Raw genomic sequence first — 12,805 nt, 5'->3', positions numbered from 1 at the left:
AGTTGATATTAGGTTTGGAATATAGCTTTCCGAAGAGGGTCTGATTACATTCTGCTCTTTTTTCAAGGGAAATATCTTTAATCACTTCCACTATATCATTCTCCGACCACAAATGACCCAGGCTTTTACATAAAGCTGCCAGACGCAATTCATTCTCTTCTGCACCTTCCATTTTCCAGATCTACAGGTAATGATTTTGACTGGGTTTAATTTACTAGATGTTTTTATGACAGATTGAAGGGGGCTCTGTAGTTGAAATTGCAGGTTTGACAAAGAACTATGGTATTTCACCCTCGATTCAGCCTATTATCTCAGCAAGGAGAGAACAGAGATTCAGTGTAACACTTCGTAAGAAGCAGAACCCCAAAACCGATCAAAACAGGGCGAGCTCCATTCTACGGGATCCAGCCGACACCCATCCCACTACGATAGAAACTTACAGACCCGAAACCCTCCATGAAGAAAAATGGCAACATTCCACCACTCAACAAGGGCAAGCTTCATTCCACAAGACCCCGCCTACACCCATTCCACTACTGAAGATTCAGACGGATCGAGAGACTTCAGAGAAAGAAATGGAAACATCCCACCTTGTATTCGGCCAAAGCTGCAAGTCTTCAAGCCTTTATTGAAATCCCCGCAGGTAGGTGGCGGTCCTGTTCCATTGCTCCGGGCTTCACGAATCTGCGAGTAAAGGCAGTATTAAGGGTTCCTGAGGATTGCTTAGTGGTTCATTGATTCACTAGCAAGAATCGGGATTTTTGGTAAAGGGGAAACTCCATGAGAGTTAGGGTTTCTACCACCATGGGTAGGGAAGAGCTCTCAAAGACGAGAGAGAACATTTTTTGTTCCGCATTTGCGAAAAACTTGAAATGTCAATTTCTTCCCCTTCTAGTTTGTTGAGTGAGAGCGATTTCTTTCATGAGTAAGAGAAAGATCTTTCTACGTTCTTTCTCACTTTTTAAGAACACAAATTTCACTTAAAAAGAAAATGTTATTTCCCTTTAAGAAGTAACTTACAACAACTGCCTTATGACAATTATTTATTTTCCTTTAGTTGGAAGCCCATTTTAATTACGAGTTGGGTTAACTCAACATGGGCAGCCCAACAATTATAAAACCCATAATATTTCATTCATCCATGGTGGGGCCAAAAATAACTCTCTTTTCTCTGCAATATTCATACTAACAAATAATCCGCACGACTAGCATACTTTAAGAATCCATTACCATACATCTGTTAAGAATATAAGGGCGTGCATGGAAACGTTCCAAAGAAACGTTTCGGGAACACTTCGCATTTAATTTTGTTCCCGGGAACAAAAAAAGAACAGAAACGCGTTTGGTTGCGTTTCAGTTCTTTTTGTTTTTTTGTTCCCGGAACAAAATAAGAACAAAAAAGAAACAACAAATTGTTGTTTCTTGTTCCAGAAAACAAAAATGAAGAAACGTTTCTCTTCTCTCTCTTCTTCTTCTCTTCTTCTTTTTCTTCTTTTTTTTTTCTTCTTTTTTCTTTCGCCGGCCCGGCGAGGCCGAGCTCGCCTTGGCCGGGCGAGCTCGAGCTCGCCAGATCCGGCGAGGCCGAGCTCGCCCAACCAAGGTGAGGCTGCTGCCCCGTCGGCCGGTCGCCGGAGGCCGGTGACCGGCCGAAAAATAAAAAATAAAAAATAAAGGAAAAAATGAAAATAAAATAAAAATGTTTAAAAATTAAAAAGAAACAAAAAAAGAATAAAATTTACCAAACGTGTTTCTATTCATTTTTTATTCCCGGAACAAACGTTACCAAACGCGTTCTTTTGTTCAAAAATTGTTCTCGAAACAGAAATACTTTTTTTTTTGTTTCCTCGGAACAAAAAAAGAACAGAAACGTTACCAAACACGCCCTAAAATAGCTCAAATATAGTGTTTCAATAATGAATAGATTCAGTATAAACTACCATAAATCGATCATTCACAATTATATCTTTCTTGATCTCTTTTAAATTCCAAACTAATTATAATTGGTCGGCTAGTGGATACAAAACTAGAATGTAATATCAAAATAAATCGATCTTCCTCTCTTCTTAAATTCTCAATTTCAATTCAATTTGCTTTTCTAAAAATGTCCTATTAGATCAAATCAATTTATGATCATTGGCCACTGTCTAAGATAGCAAATAATAAATAGGAATTTTGAGAATAAGTAAAAGTCGCGAAGATACTATATTAAATACTTTTCCCTATAAATCATATAATTGAGTTCAAAAATTTGATTACACTAAATTAAAAACCATCTCTTTTTCTTGAAAGACAGCTATTTACGCACCCTCCCACTTGAGTATATTTCCTCAAAAGCAAGTCTAAGTGTCCATCAATTTATGTCAATAAATCAAACACTTAAAATCCGAGTGTACCGAAAGATATAGTTAACCAAGCTATTACATATCTCTCTTTGCAAGCAAAGAATCCTTGCTGGTATTTTATTGTCCATTTTAATTTATTTTTTTCGGTTGGTATTGTCCAACCAATTTAAGTTGATAACAAAGGATCTCCCTATTTTTTAAGTTGATTATTTGTGGGGCTGAGCCCAACGCCAAGGTCAAATCTTTTAAAAGCGAAAGCTGCTTGGACCACATGTCTAAACTTTGGGCGTATTAAATGTGGGCCCTATATGAATAAGAAATTCAGGAAAGTCACAATGCCTAGCTTTTTATATATAGAAGCTAGGACGAATCCCACATTGCTTAGAAACATGCATGCAACTCAGTTTATATTCCCATACGAGTCAAGAGAGGTCGTCTCTTCGGAGACATCTGATAAAATTGGAACGATACAGAGAAGATTAGCATGGCCCCTGCGCAAGGATGACACGCACAAATCGAGAAATGGTCCAAATTTTTTTGTACTTTTTCGGTGTTTTTTTTTTTTTTTGTATATATTTGGAATTACGCTGAACTTTAATAAGATTTACCTATTTGCCATCTCTTTCACCTCATGCTATGTACTCGTTTCTTTATATTTTTTTATGAGATATATTTGGAATTATCCTGAATTTTCTTAAGTGTATCTCTTTGTCAATCCTTTCACCTCATACTATGTACTCGTTGCCATCCTTTTCACTTTTCTAATCAATTCTCTAGATTATTCTTTGCTTCAACAAATATCAAATATTACTCATACTTTAAGAGTTCATTGCCATACATCTATTAAGAATATAAGACACCTCAAATATGATGTTTCAATATTGAATAGATTCAATAAATAGTACCCTAAATCGATCATTCACATTTATATGTCTCTTAACTTTTTTAATTGTGATATATTTATTCACAATTATGATAATTCCAAACTAATCATAATTGGTCGGCCAATGAATACAAAACTCAAATGTAATAGCAAGATAAATCAATCTTCCTCTTTTTTTGAAATTCTCATTTCAATTTAATTTGCTTTTCTAGAAATATCCCGTTAGATTAAATCAATTCATGATCAGTGCCCACATTCTAAGATAGCAAATAATAAATAGGAATTATGAGAATAAGCAAGAGTCATGAGGATACTTAATTGAGTACTTTGCCCTTAAATCATATAATTGGGTTCGAAGATTTGATTATGCTCAATTAAAAACCATCTCTTTTTCTTGAAAGACAGCTATTTATGCGCCCTTCCAGTTGAGTATATTTCCTCAAAAGCAAGTCTTGAGTGTCCATGCATTTATGTCAATAAATCAAACACTTAAAATCCAAGTGTACCAGAAAGATATAGTTTTTTTTTTTTTGAAACTACCAGAAAGATATAGTTAACCAAGCGATTACATATCTCTCTTTGCAAGCACAGAATCCTTGCTGGCATTTTATTGTCCATTTTAATTTATTTTTTTCGGTTGGTATTGTCCAACCAATTTAAGTTGATAACAAAGGATCTCCCTATTTTTAAGTTGATTATTTGTGGGGCTGAGCCCAACGCCAAGGTCAAATCTTTTAAAAGCGAAAGCTGCTTGGACCACATGTCTAAACTTTGGGCGTATTAAATGTGGGCCCTATATGAATAAGAAATTCAGGAAAGTCACAATGCCTAGCTTTTTATATATAGAAGCTAGGACGAATCCCACATCGCTTAGAAACATGCATGCAACTCAGTTTATATTCCCATACGAGTCAAGAGAGGTCGTCTCTTCGGAGACATCTGATAAAATTGGAACGATACAGAGAAGATTAGCATGGCCCCTGCGCAAGGATGACACGCACAAATCGAGAAATGGTCCAAATTTTTTGTACTTTTTCGGTGTATTTTTTTTTTTTTTTTGTATATATTTGGAATTATGCTGAATTTTATAAAATTTACCTATTTGTCATCCCTTTCATCTCATGCTATGTACTCATTTCTTTATAATTTTTTATGAGATATATTTGAGTTATCCCGAATTTTCTTAAGTGTATCTCTTTGTCAATCCTTTCACCTCATACTATGTACTCGTTGCCATCCCTTTCACTGTTCTAATCAATTCTCCAGATTATTCTTTGCTTCAACAAATATCAAATATTACTCATACTTTAAGAGTTCATTGCCATACATCTATTAAGAATATAAGACACCTCAAATATGATGTTTCAATATTGAATAGATTCAATAAATAGTACCCTAAATCGATCATTCACATTTATATGTCTCTTAACTTTTTTAATTGTGATATATTTATTCACAATTATGATAATTCCAAACTAATCATAATTGGTCGGCCAATGAATACAAAACTCAAATGTAATAGCAAGATAAATCAATCTTCCTCTTTTTTTGAAATTCTCAATTTCAATTTAATTTGCTTTTCTAGAAATATCCCATTAGATTAAATCAATTCATGATCAGTGCCCACATTCTAAGATAGCAAATAATAAATAGGAATTATGAGAATAAGCAAGAGTAGTGAGGATACTTAATTGAGTACTTTGCCCTTAAATCATATAATTGGGTTCGAAGATTTGATTATGCTCAATTAAAAACCATCTCTTTTTCTTGAAAGACAGCTATTTATGCGCACTTCCAGTTGAGTATATTTCCTCAAAAGCAAGTCTTGAGTGTCCATGCATTTATGTCAATAAATCAAACACTTAAAATCCAAGTGTACCAGAAAGATATAGTTTTTTTTTTTTTTTTTTTTTTTGAAACTACCAGAAAGATATAGTTAACCAAGCGATTACATATCTCTCTTTGCAAGCACAGAATCCTTGCTGGCATTTTATTGTCCAATTTATTTTTATTTTTTATTATTGGTTGGGATTGTCCAACCAATTTAAGTTGATAGCAAAGGATCTCCCTATTTTTTAAGTTGATTATTTGTTGGGCTTAGCCCAACGCCAAAGTCAAATCTTTTTTTAAATGCGAAAGCTGCCTGGACCACATGTCCTAACTTTGGCGTATTAATGTGGGCCCTATATGAATAAGAAACTCAGGAAAGACAAAATACTTAGCTTATATTACATATAAAAGTTCGGACGAGACCCACATCGATCATGAACACACATGCAACTCAGTTTATATTCCCAGACAAGTCAAGAGAGGTTGTCTCTTAGGAGACATCCGATAAAATTGGAACGATACAGAGAAGATTAGCATGGCCCCTGCGCAAGGATGACACGCACAAATCGAGAAATGGTCCAAATTTTTTTATACTTTCTTAGTGTATTTTTTATTTTATTTTATATATTTGGAATTATCCTGAATTTTATAAAATTTACATATTTGCCATCACATGCTATGTACTCGTTTCTTTATATTCTTTTTATCGGATATATTTGGAGTTATCCCAAATTTTCTAAAACGTATCCCTTTGTCAACCACTTCACCTCATACTATGTACTCATTGCCATCCCATTCACTTTTCTAATCAATTCTATAGATTATTCTTTGCCTCAACAAATATCAAATATTATTCAATATCACGGAATCAAATTTCATTGTCGTTGTCTTTTTTTTATTTTTGTTTGCGTATCCATTTTTCCCTTCTTTCATTGTAATAGATTTACTTTTTATTAGTAAGATATTATCATGGTTCAATTCTTTAATAGGTTTACTTTTTATTGGTCTTAATATTTAAGGAGGTTTTAACATATGACTTGTTTAACTAAGGAGAGACGAGGGGTTGGAGTCGACCCTCTGAAGAAACTTCAATTCCACTAAGTAGAGATTCAGGGCAGTCGTTTATTTTCTTGTCATATCCTTATAGATTGACATTTTCGAAAATGTGATTTTAATAAAGAAAAATCTTTATTTTATATTTCGTTTCAATAAATTTCTAATCTCTAATCCAATTAGAGCTCTTCAAAAGCTCATTCAGCGTTTGAAAACACTTCATCTTTTCTTCTCAAGAACAAATCTATTTCATTGAAGGAAATTTATCTGTGTCCAAGTTTCCTTCAATGGGATCGACACTCCCATCCCTCATGGCCGGGGCCTAGCTAAAGGATGACGCTTATAAACTTTGGAACGTCCGATTCTCGGCTCAATGGATTGAGTTTGCTTTCAGATTACACATTTGGAAGCCTGATGTTGGTTCGGAGCGCGACAAGTGCATATCGATGGGAGAGTATTTGCTGGATGTTCCCAGAATTAGTGTGAGATGTTATGATCTTTAGTGCCTAGGTGGTACATGGTTACAACGATCTAATTAGACATTGCTTTGCCCACGACCATGTTTAAACAATGTCTTGCTTAAAACCAGCCTGAAGCTGGGTTGCATATGAGCCTTTTCTTTGTGCGCAAGATACGTCGTCAAGCCATTGCATCAGCAGCATCCAAGTAAACAAGGTTTAGATTACATCCGATTATACAGTAAGCAGAAGAAGAAAGAGGAATCATAAACTCACTCTCACCCGATCGACTCTAGAAGTAGCCAACTTCCATTTCGACGGATGCAGGATGTTAGGAGGTTGCTCCGCCTTCTCTTCTGTGGCTTACTATTCGCTCAAAGTCCCATGGAGGGCGCTCTCTGCTTGGATGATATTACTACCTTTGACCGACCACGATTTGGACTGGATTGTCGAGTTGAGGTTATTATGGATGTCAAGGTGCTCTATGCCTACAAAATTGCATACTGTGGGTGAAAAGATGGTACATGGCATACTGTGGTAATAAAGATGAGCATCCACGAACATATGATGTATTCTGTGCTTTCTCAGAAGGGTCTTCATCTATCAATGTTAGAGCTTAGAAACCAGTGATTTGTATATGCTTTCTTTCTAATATCCTTGGAGGCAACGGAACATTGTTTAGCATATTGTAGGCAAATATACTGTTGTCTATCCGTACTTATTGTGTCGGGGATATGTTGTAATTCAGGTTGATAACTAACAAGCGATAAAAAGGAAAGGTAAATAAAAAGGGGAAAAATGCCTTCTTGACAAGAAAGAAGGTTCTTTCGATCCATCAGAAAGCTCATTGAGCTCCCCAATAAGCATATGAAAGTAAGTAGCATATCCCAACGTCTCTGGTACTTGGATGAAAAATGCCTTCTTGACAAGAAAGATGGTTTTTTCCAACTCTATCAGAAAAGCTCATTGTCTCCCCAATAAGCATATGAAAAGCAAAATAGCATATGCCAGTGTCTCTGGTACATGGATCGCCTATATCTTCAATCACAAATTAGAGATACATGGATCAACTCCTTTGAAACATCTTGACATTTTTAGAACTGCCTCGGTTGAGGCATCATAGGCACAGTTATCAACCTTCTCATCTTGCATTTTTTTCAGCAGCCAAGAACAAATTTTCTGTTCAGGATTTAAGGAGAACCCCACATTATTATGAAACAGTAGCAAAAGGCAGCAACAAATAATTCCTCGCAGAATTGAGATGCACATTGACTGTATCTTAATCAAAATAGGGTCAACAGAGTGCAATATCTGTTCATCACGAACTCAAAGTCCATACCTTGGCCTACAAGGCCAGGAAAGGCATAGAAATAAAGTTATTCTGCTGTCGCTATTGTTAACCATCGAATGGGAACACTCATAAACACCAATCGCTGACAACTAATGTTTTTTCCACCCAGTAAAGCTCAGGTAGTGAAGAATCAAGAATCTAATCTCCTCATTGGGAGCTGAACAATTCAATGATGGCAAACAGAGATGTGCTGTACCTGTACAAAAACAGAATAAAAAATGATGAAGAAAAAGAAAATGATTATCTGGCCTCCTCAGGCACAATACAGACGACGGGCTTTAGGTGATATTCATGCATGACCAGTGCCCACATGTTTCCATGAAACACCAGGAGTGATCGGGGCACCGACGCATAGCTCTTCCTTTCAATTTCAAGTAATGATTGACAGGTTCTTCCATAGCGGGCTCCGACTCCAGACCCTGATGGTGAAGACTCCACAACTTTGCCGTGAGGTTTTCCATCTCATGTTCTCAGTGTCTGAAACACAGTAGAGACGGAGTTTCTGAACTTTGGTTGGAGAGCTTTTGGATCCACTCCTATGGGATAAGAGATGGAAATTTCTACTGCACTCACATAGCACAACCCCACCAACTCTCATACAATACCTTCTAGTGAGTCTCTCCTCCAACGAAATTGACTGAACAATTCATAATCCATTCATTTCCATTTATTCCATATAACTAAAGAGATCATTATGCGCCTACTCTGCAGACTGTGCTTACTTTCCAAAGCTCATTGCCCAGTTTAAGGGTCAATTACTAGATTCTCGTGTTCTGTTCTCGTCCGTCATATGTGAAGTGGATTCCGGTAATGCGACATCCGTCCTCATATGAGAGGAGGATTTATAGGCTAAAGTCTGGATAATTACTCGTCCTTTGGCTACTCTTTAACAACCTGGCCCGATCCATTCAATTCCAAGTCCCACCGGCCACATCATACAACAAATACACAGTTTCTCACTTCCACTGGAAAACAATTTCGTTATACATCACAGTACAGACTCTGAATGAGAAGTAGGCAGCATATCCCATTATATAAGAAAGGTAATACTATCATATCATCAACGCAATTCTATAGAAAATTACATCATGTAGGGTGCCAAAACATTCACACAGCCAATATAGTTTTGAGAACTTGGACGTGGAAGCATCAGTTTGCCCCTCGCAATTGAGAAATTTCAACGCATAACCTGGGGTTAACAAAGAAACATATTGCAGAAAATAAATACTGCCAAGAAAAAGAGTTTTAATGGAAGGCCAATATGTACCATTATGAATAATGCATCGAAGCCTCTCTTGGGCTCATATTCTCAGCTTCAAAACTTCACGTTTGACAAGAAAAATATCTGAGAAAGAAAAGGAAAGACCTGCAGGAAATATACCCGACATTCTTTCGCCTAGTTTCCCATCGAAGGACGGGCGCAATGCAGCCTCTGCTGCTTCATCTTGGCAACTAATTTCCCAACAAGTAGAACGAACGAATCAAAACGATCATGGAAGACAAACATTACTTCTTCAATATCTTCTTCTGACCAATAACTTATCCAAAAGATGCTCTCTAATAAAACCCAAATAAAGGCACGACAAGCTCTTCCATTTTGGCCTGCTCAAAGAAAATCAGGGGGGAACTCGTAAAACAGACAGGCCAGTTGAAAAGGAAAAAACACCATCGGTGAAAGACACGAGAAACCAACAGACCAGATTTCTCGTAAATCAAAAGCGCCAGCGCGCGAATGGTTGCATACTTCCTGTAACTCGACTCCACGGTAGTTACTAGTTAGTCTCCTTGGTTTTCGTGATCGAAGGCGGGTCCGGGTGTGAAGGAAGATCGATCCTCCTATACACATTTCGTAACATTTGGTCAAAAACACTTTCTTTTTTTTTTTTTAAACACGACCAAATTTCAGCCTGAAACTTTTGTGTACCAGAGACCATGAACTAAGTAAAGCTCGAAACTTTTTGCTATTTTTCTTGGTCGGTGGCGAAGAGAACATCTTCAAAGAGAGATCCCATTTGTTTGTATGACGCTCTCTTCTTCTTCTTCTTCACCGAAGAAGAAGAGAAAACAGGGAAAGAACAGAGTCCCCGTTGGAGTGAAAGGAAGGAGAAGAAAAATTGAAGGACAAAATGAAGAGAGAGAAGAAAGAGGCGAGAAGATGAGGGAGTCAAAGGGGTTTTGGCGCCGTGGGCCCCGGACGACACGCGTCGCCCGGTGAAGAGGGTGGGATTTTGACGCGCTACAATCTCACTCCTCCCCAAAATTAAAGCTAGTAGTAACACTAATTCCCAGATTTCGAGGTACAACCAGGAATCGGATCAAAAGAACTAATTCCCAGATTCCGATATAGGGAATTGAAGTCACCAGTCTTGCAATCGGAAACTGGACCGATTGAAATAAGTAAATTTATTATTTTTGGCCAAAAATAAAATAAAAATGGGAGAAATTTGGAGGGATTAGGATTTGTTTCTCAAAAAATTTTAAAATATATATTATACATATAATTAACCAAACCGGTCTGGTTAGTCCAATTCCCACCTTAGAATCAGGAATCGAGCCGACCAGCCACTGGTTTCAAAAGTGGGAACCGAGAATTGGACTGCCCTCTTTGGAAACCGCCCAAAATCGACTAGTTTGATTCACTCTAGGTGATTTCCGATTCAGGCAATTTCCGTTGTACATCCCTAACTAGCAAATTTGTAGGCTTTGCTCCTCGGATATCATACGGAAGCTGAATAATCACGCATTAATTGGACATTGTATATTATTAATGGACAACTATATGGTTACGAATACAAAGCAAAATATATAATCACTCGTTATAAAGAGAGGTTGAGATCTTGCTCCGAACTTAAGTAATTTTGCTAGTTGAAAGGCTTCAGTTAATCAGATCTTGGAGTGAGTCCAAGGCCATGACGGTGCTCCGGTTCACACGTCCTGAGTAATCGGTCGAACTAGTCGTGATAAGTTCGACGAGAAGTCAGTGCGCACACTCGATCGGGTGGAACGAGGTCCCAGAACATGTTTACACGTTCCAGTCGGGACACGAGCTCAAGGGGACATGACATGTCTCGGCCCGTTGCAAGCCCCTCGTCCACATCACGCGCGTTGTCGATGCAACAAAACCTAATCCAAAACTTAAAATTAGCAATCACAAAGAAGTCGGATCCGAGCTCCTGATTCGGTCCTTGGAGCATCCGAACGAGTGCCGGGTTGAATACGGCAGCAGCTCGTCGGGGCTCCGGCGCGCGCTCGCTGTTCCGGCTTCCTTGCGAGGCAAACTCAGCTGGAGCACGGCCCGAAGGCCCCGGTCGCGTAACCAGCACTCGGCGGGCTCCCAAGTCGTACGGTCTCTGCAAACGTTAGTGTCGCATTTAGCACAAATTCGTCATCCCCTATTATGACTCGGCCAAGAAATTTAATTAAGCGGCGGAATAATTAATTGGCTACTGAATTTAATTAAATCGGAATTTATTCTCGTGCCCTAGTAGAGTTGTGTTCTCAACTATGACTCTTGGAAAATTTCACAGTTATAGGTATTATAATGATCATAATATCACTTTTAGCAATTAAGACTCTATTTATTTTGTGGAAAATAGATGATTCGAAAAAAAAATTAAAAAGCAATGGTTTGTATTACTTAAAATATTTTGTCAATGAAAAATGTTATTATTATCGATAATAATTTATATCTAAATATTTTTGTAAACAAGTGAAAAATATATATTTTGTTCATTCCTTTTTATAAATTATATAAGTTATCATCCAAATGATTTATTTTTCATGAAATTAAGGGAGATTAACAAATCATTAATTTTTTTTATTTAACGTTTCCTTACTAATTAGTTGCGGGCATGAACATCTCAGGGTAAAGCTTGTTTGACCACACGATATGACACCCTACATGAGTTGGCACGTGAAAAGGGTGGCCGAGTACTCCTTGCACGCGAAGAGCGTGGAGCAGCGAGGGCGTAGAAGGGAGAAGAGAAGGAAAAAAAAATAGAAAAAAGAAACATTTCTCATTTTTTTTTCCTTTTGCATGACCTCTTCAAAATTAAGAGGGATTATGCGAAGTACCCACCTTAGGATTGACCCAATTGCAAGAGTTCTTTTCATGCTTTTCATTCAGGAGCTCATGTTTGTGAGTTCAATTCGCAGGTAGGAAACTCAATTTTAAATTAAGGGCCATGATGGTGAGTTGCTATATCGGTTCCCTTCTAGATAGCTGATTAATTATGGTCATGCTTTAGAGTTACAAATGAAAAATAAAAGAGACATTAGAAATTAACGACGAAACGTAAAATAAAATAAAATAAATTGTTTAATCATCACTTGTGTCTTCGGTTGCTTCATAAATGTTCTAGAGGTATTCTTAAACGTGGAAAATTCAATTGGACAGACTGGTGTTGTGGTACGACGTCCATGAATTTTCTGATGGACATCCATTGTCCACGTGAACAAAAGGTTCTAGGGTTTTGGAAAAGAGAATGAGTGCCTTGAAAGGAGAGCGGGCGAGAGGCCCAAGAGGGTATCGAAGTTTGACGAGAAGACAGTGAGAAGGCATGAGTTTTGCATAAAAAATCGAAGAGTGCAATATAATATAATATAAAAAAACGGAAGAGAGCTTGGGTTCAAAAAATTGTGAGTGAAGATCAAGGAATACATAGAGCGAAGTGAGAGCTGAGTCTGGTCAAGAAAAACAAAGCAAAGATATAGAAAGGAAAAAAAGATGCGCATATGGTACTTTTATTTTGCAAAATATGAATGATTTGAAAAGATTTTTTTTTTTAAATAATTACTCATATCGTCTTGAAATAACTAATCTAAGAAAAAAAGTGTTTATAATTTATAACAATTTATTTCTAAACACTTTTGAGGTCATTCATTTTTT

At 37.1% G+C, this 12,805-nt stretch overlaps 1 long non-coding RNA gene and 3 other non-coding genes across 4 annotated transcripts; 3 read left to right on the top strand and 1 right to left on the bottom strand.

Moving 5' to 3' along the window:
* The first annotated feature begins 2,776 nt into the window (after positions 1 to 2,776).
* On the top strand, positions 2,777 to 2,879 carry LOC120287930. Its single transcript, XR_005546185.1, has one exon. It is a non-coding gene; the product is annotated as a U6 spliceosomal RNA (small nuclear RNA).
* A 1,269-nt stretch (positions 2,880 to 4,148) lies between these two features.
* Positions 4,149 to 4,251, top strand: LOC120287929. Its single transcript, XR_005546184.1, has one exon. It is a non-coding gene; the product is annotated as a U6 spliceosomal RNA (small nuclear RNA).
* Positions 4,252 to 5,540: 1,289 nt separating this feature from the next.
* LOC120287931 lies at positions 5,541 to 5,643 on the top strand. Its single transcript, XR_005546186.1, has one exon. It is a non-coding gene; the product is annotated as a U6 spliceosomal RNA (small nuclear RNA).
* Positions 5,644 to 9,157: 3,514 nt separating this feature from the next.
* LOC120287563 lies at positions 9,158 to 10,020 on the bottom strand. Its single transcript, XR_005545690.1, has 2 exons — positions 9,849 to 10,020; positions 9,158 to 9,753 (listed from the first exon to the last, which is right to left on the bottom strand). It is a non-coding gene; the product is annotated as an uncharacterized LOC120287563 (long non-coding RNA).
* Between the last annotated feature and the right edge of the window lie 2,785 nt (positions 10,021 to 12,805).

Source organism: Eucalyptus grandis, chromosome 8, assembly GCF_016545825.1.
Source record: "Eucalyptus grandis isolate ANBG69807.140 chromosome 8, ASM1654582v1, whole genome shotgun sequence".
Classification (NCBI taxonomy): domain Eukaryota; kingdom Viridiplantae; phylum Streptophyta; class Magnoliopsida; order Myrtales; family Myrtaceae; genus Eucalyptus; species Eucalyptus grandis.
The sequence above is the reverse complement of the archived record's forward strand: the minus strand, read 5'-3'. Positions and strand labels throughout refer to the sequence as shown.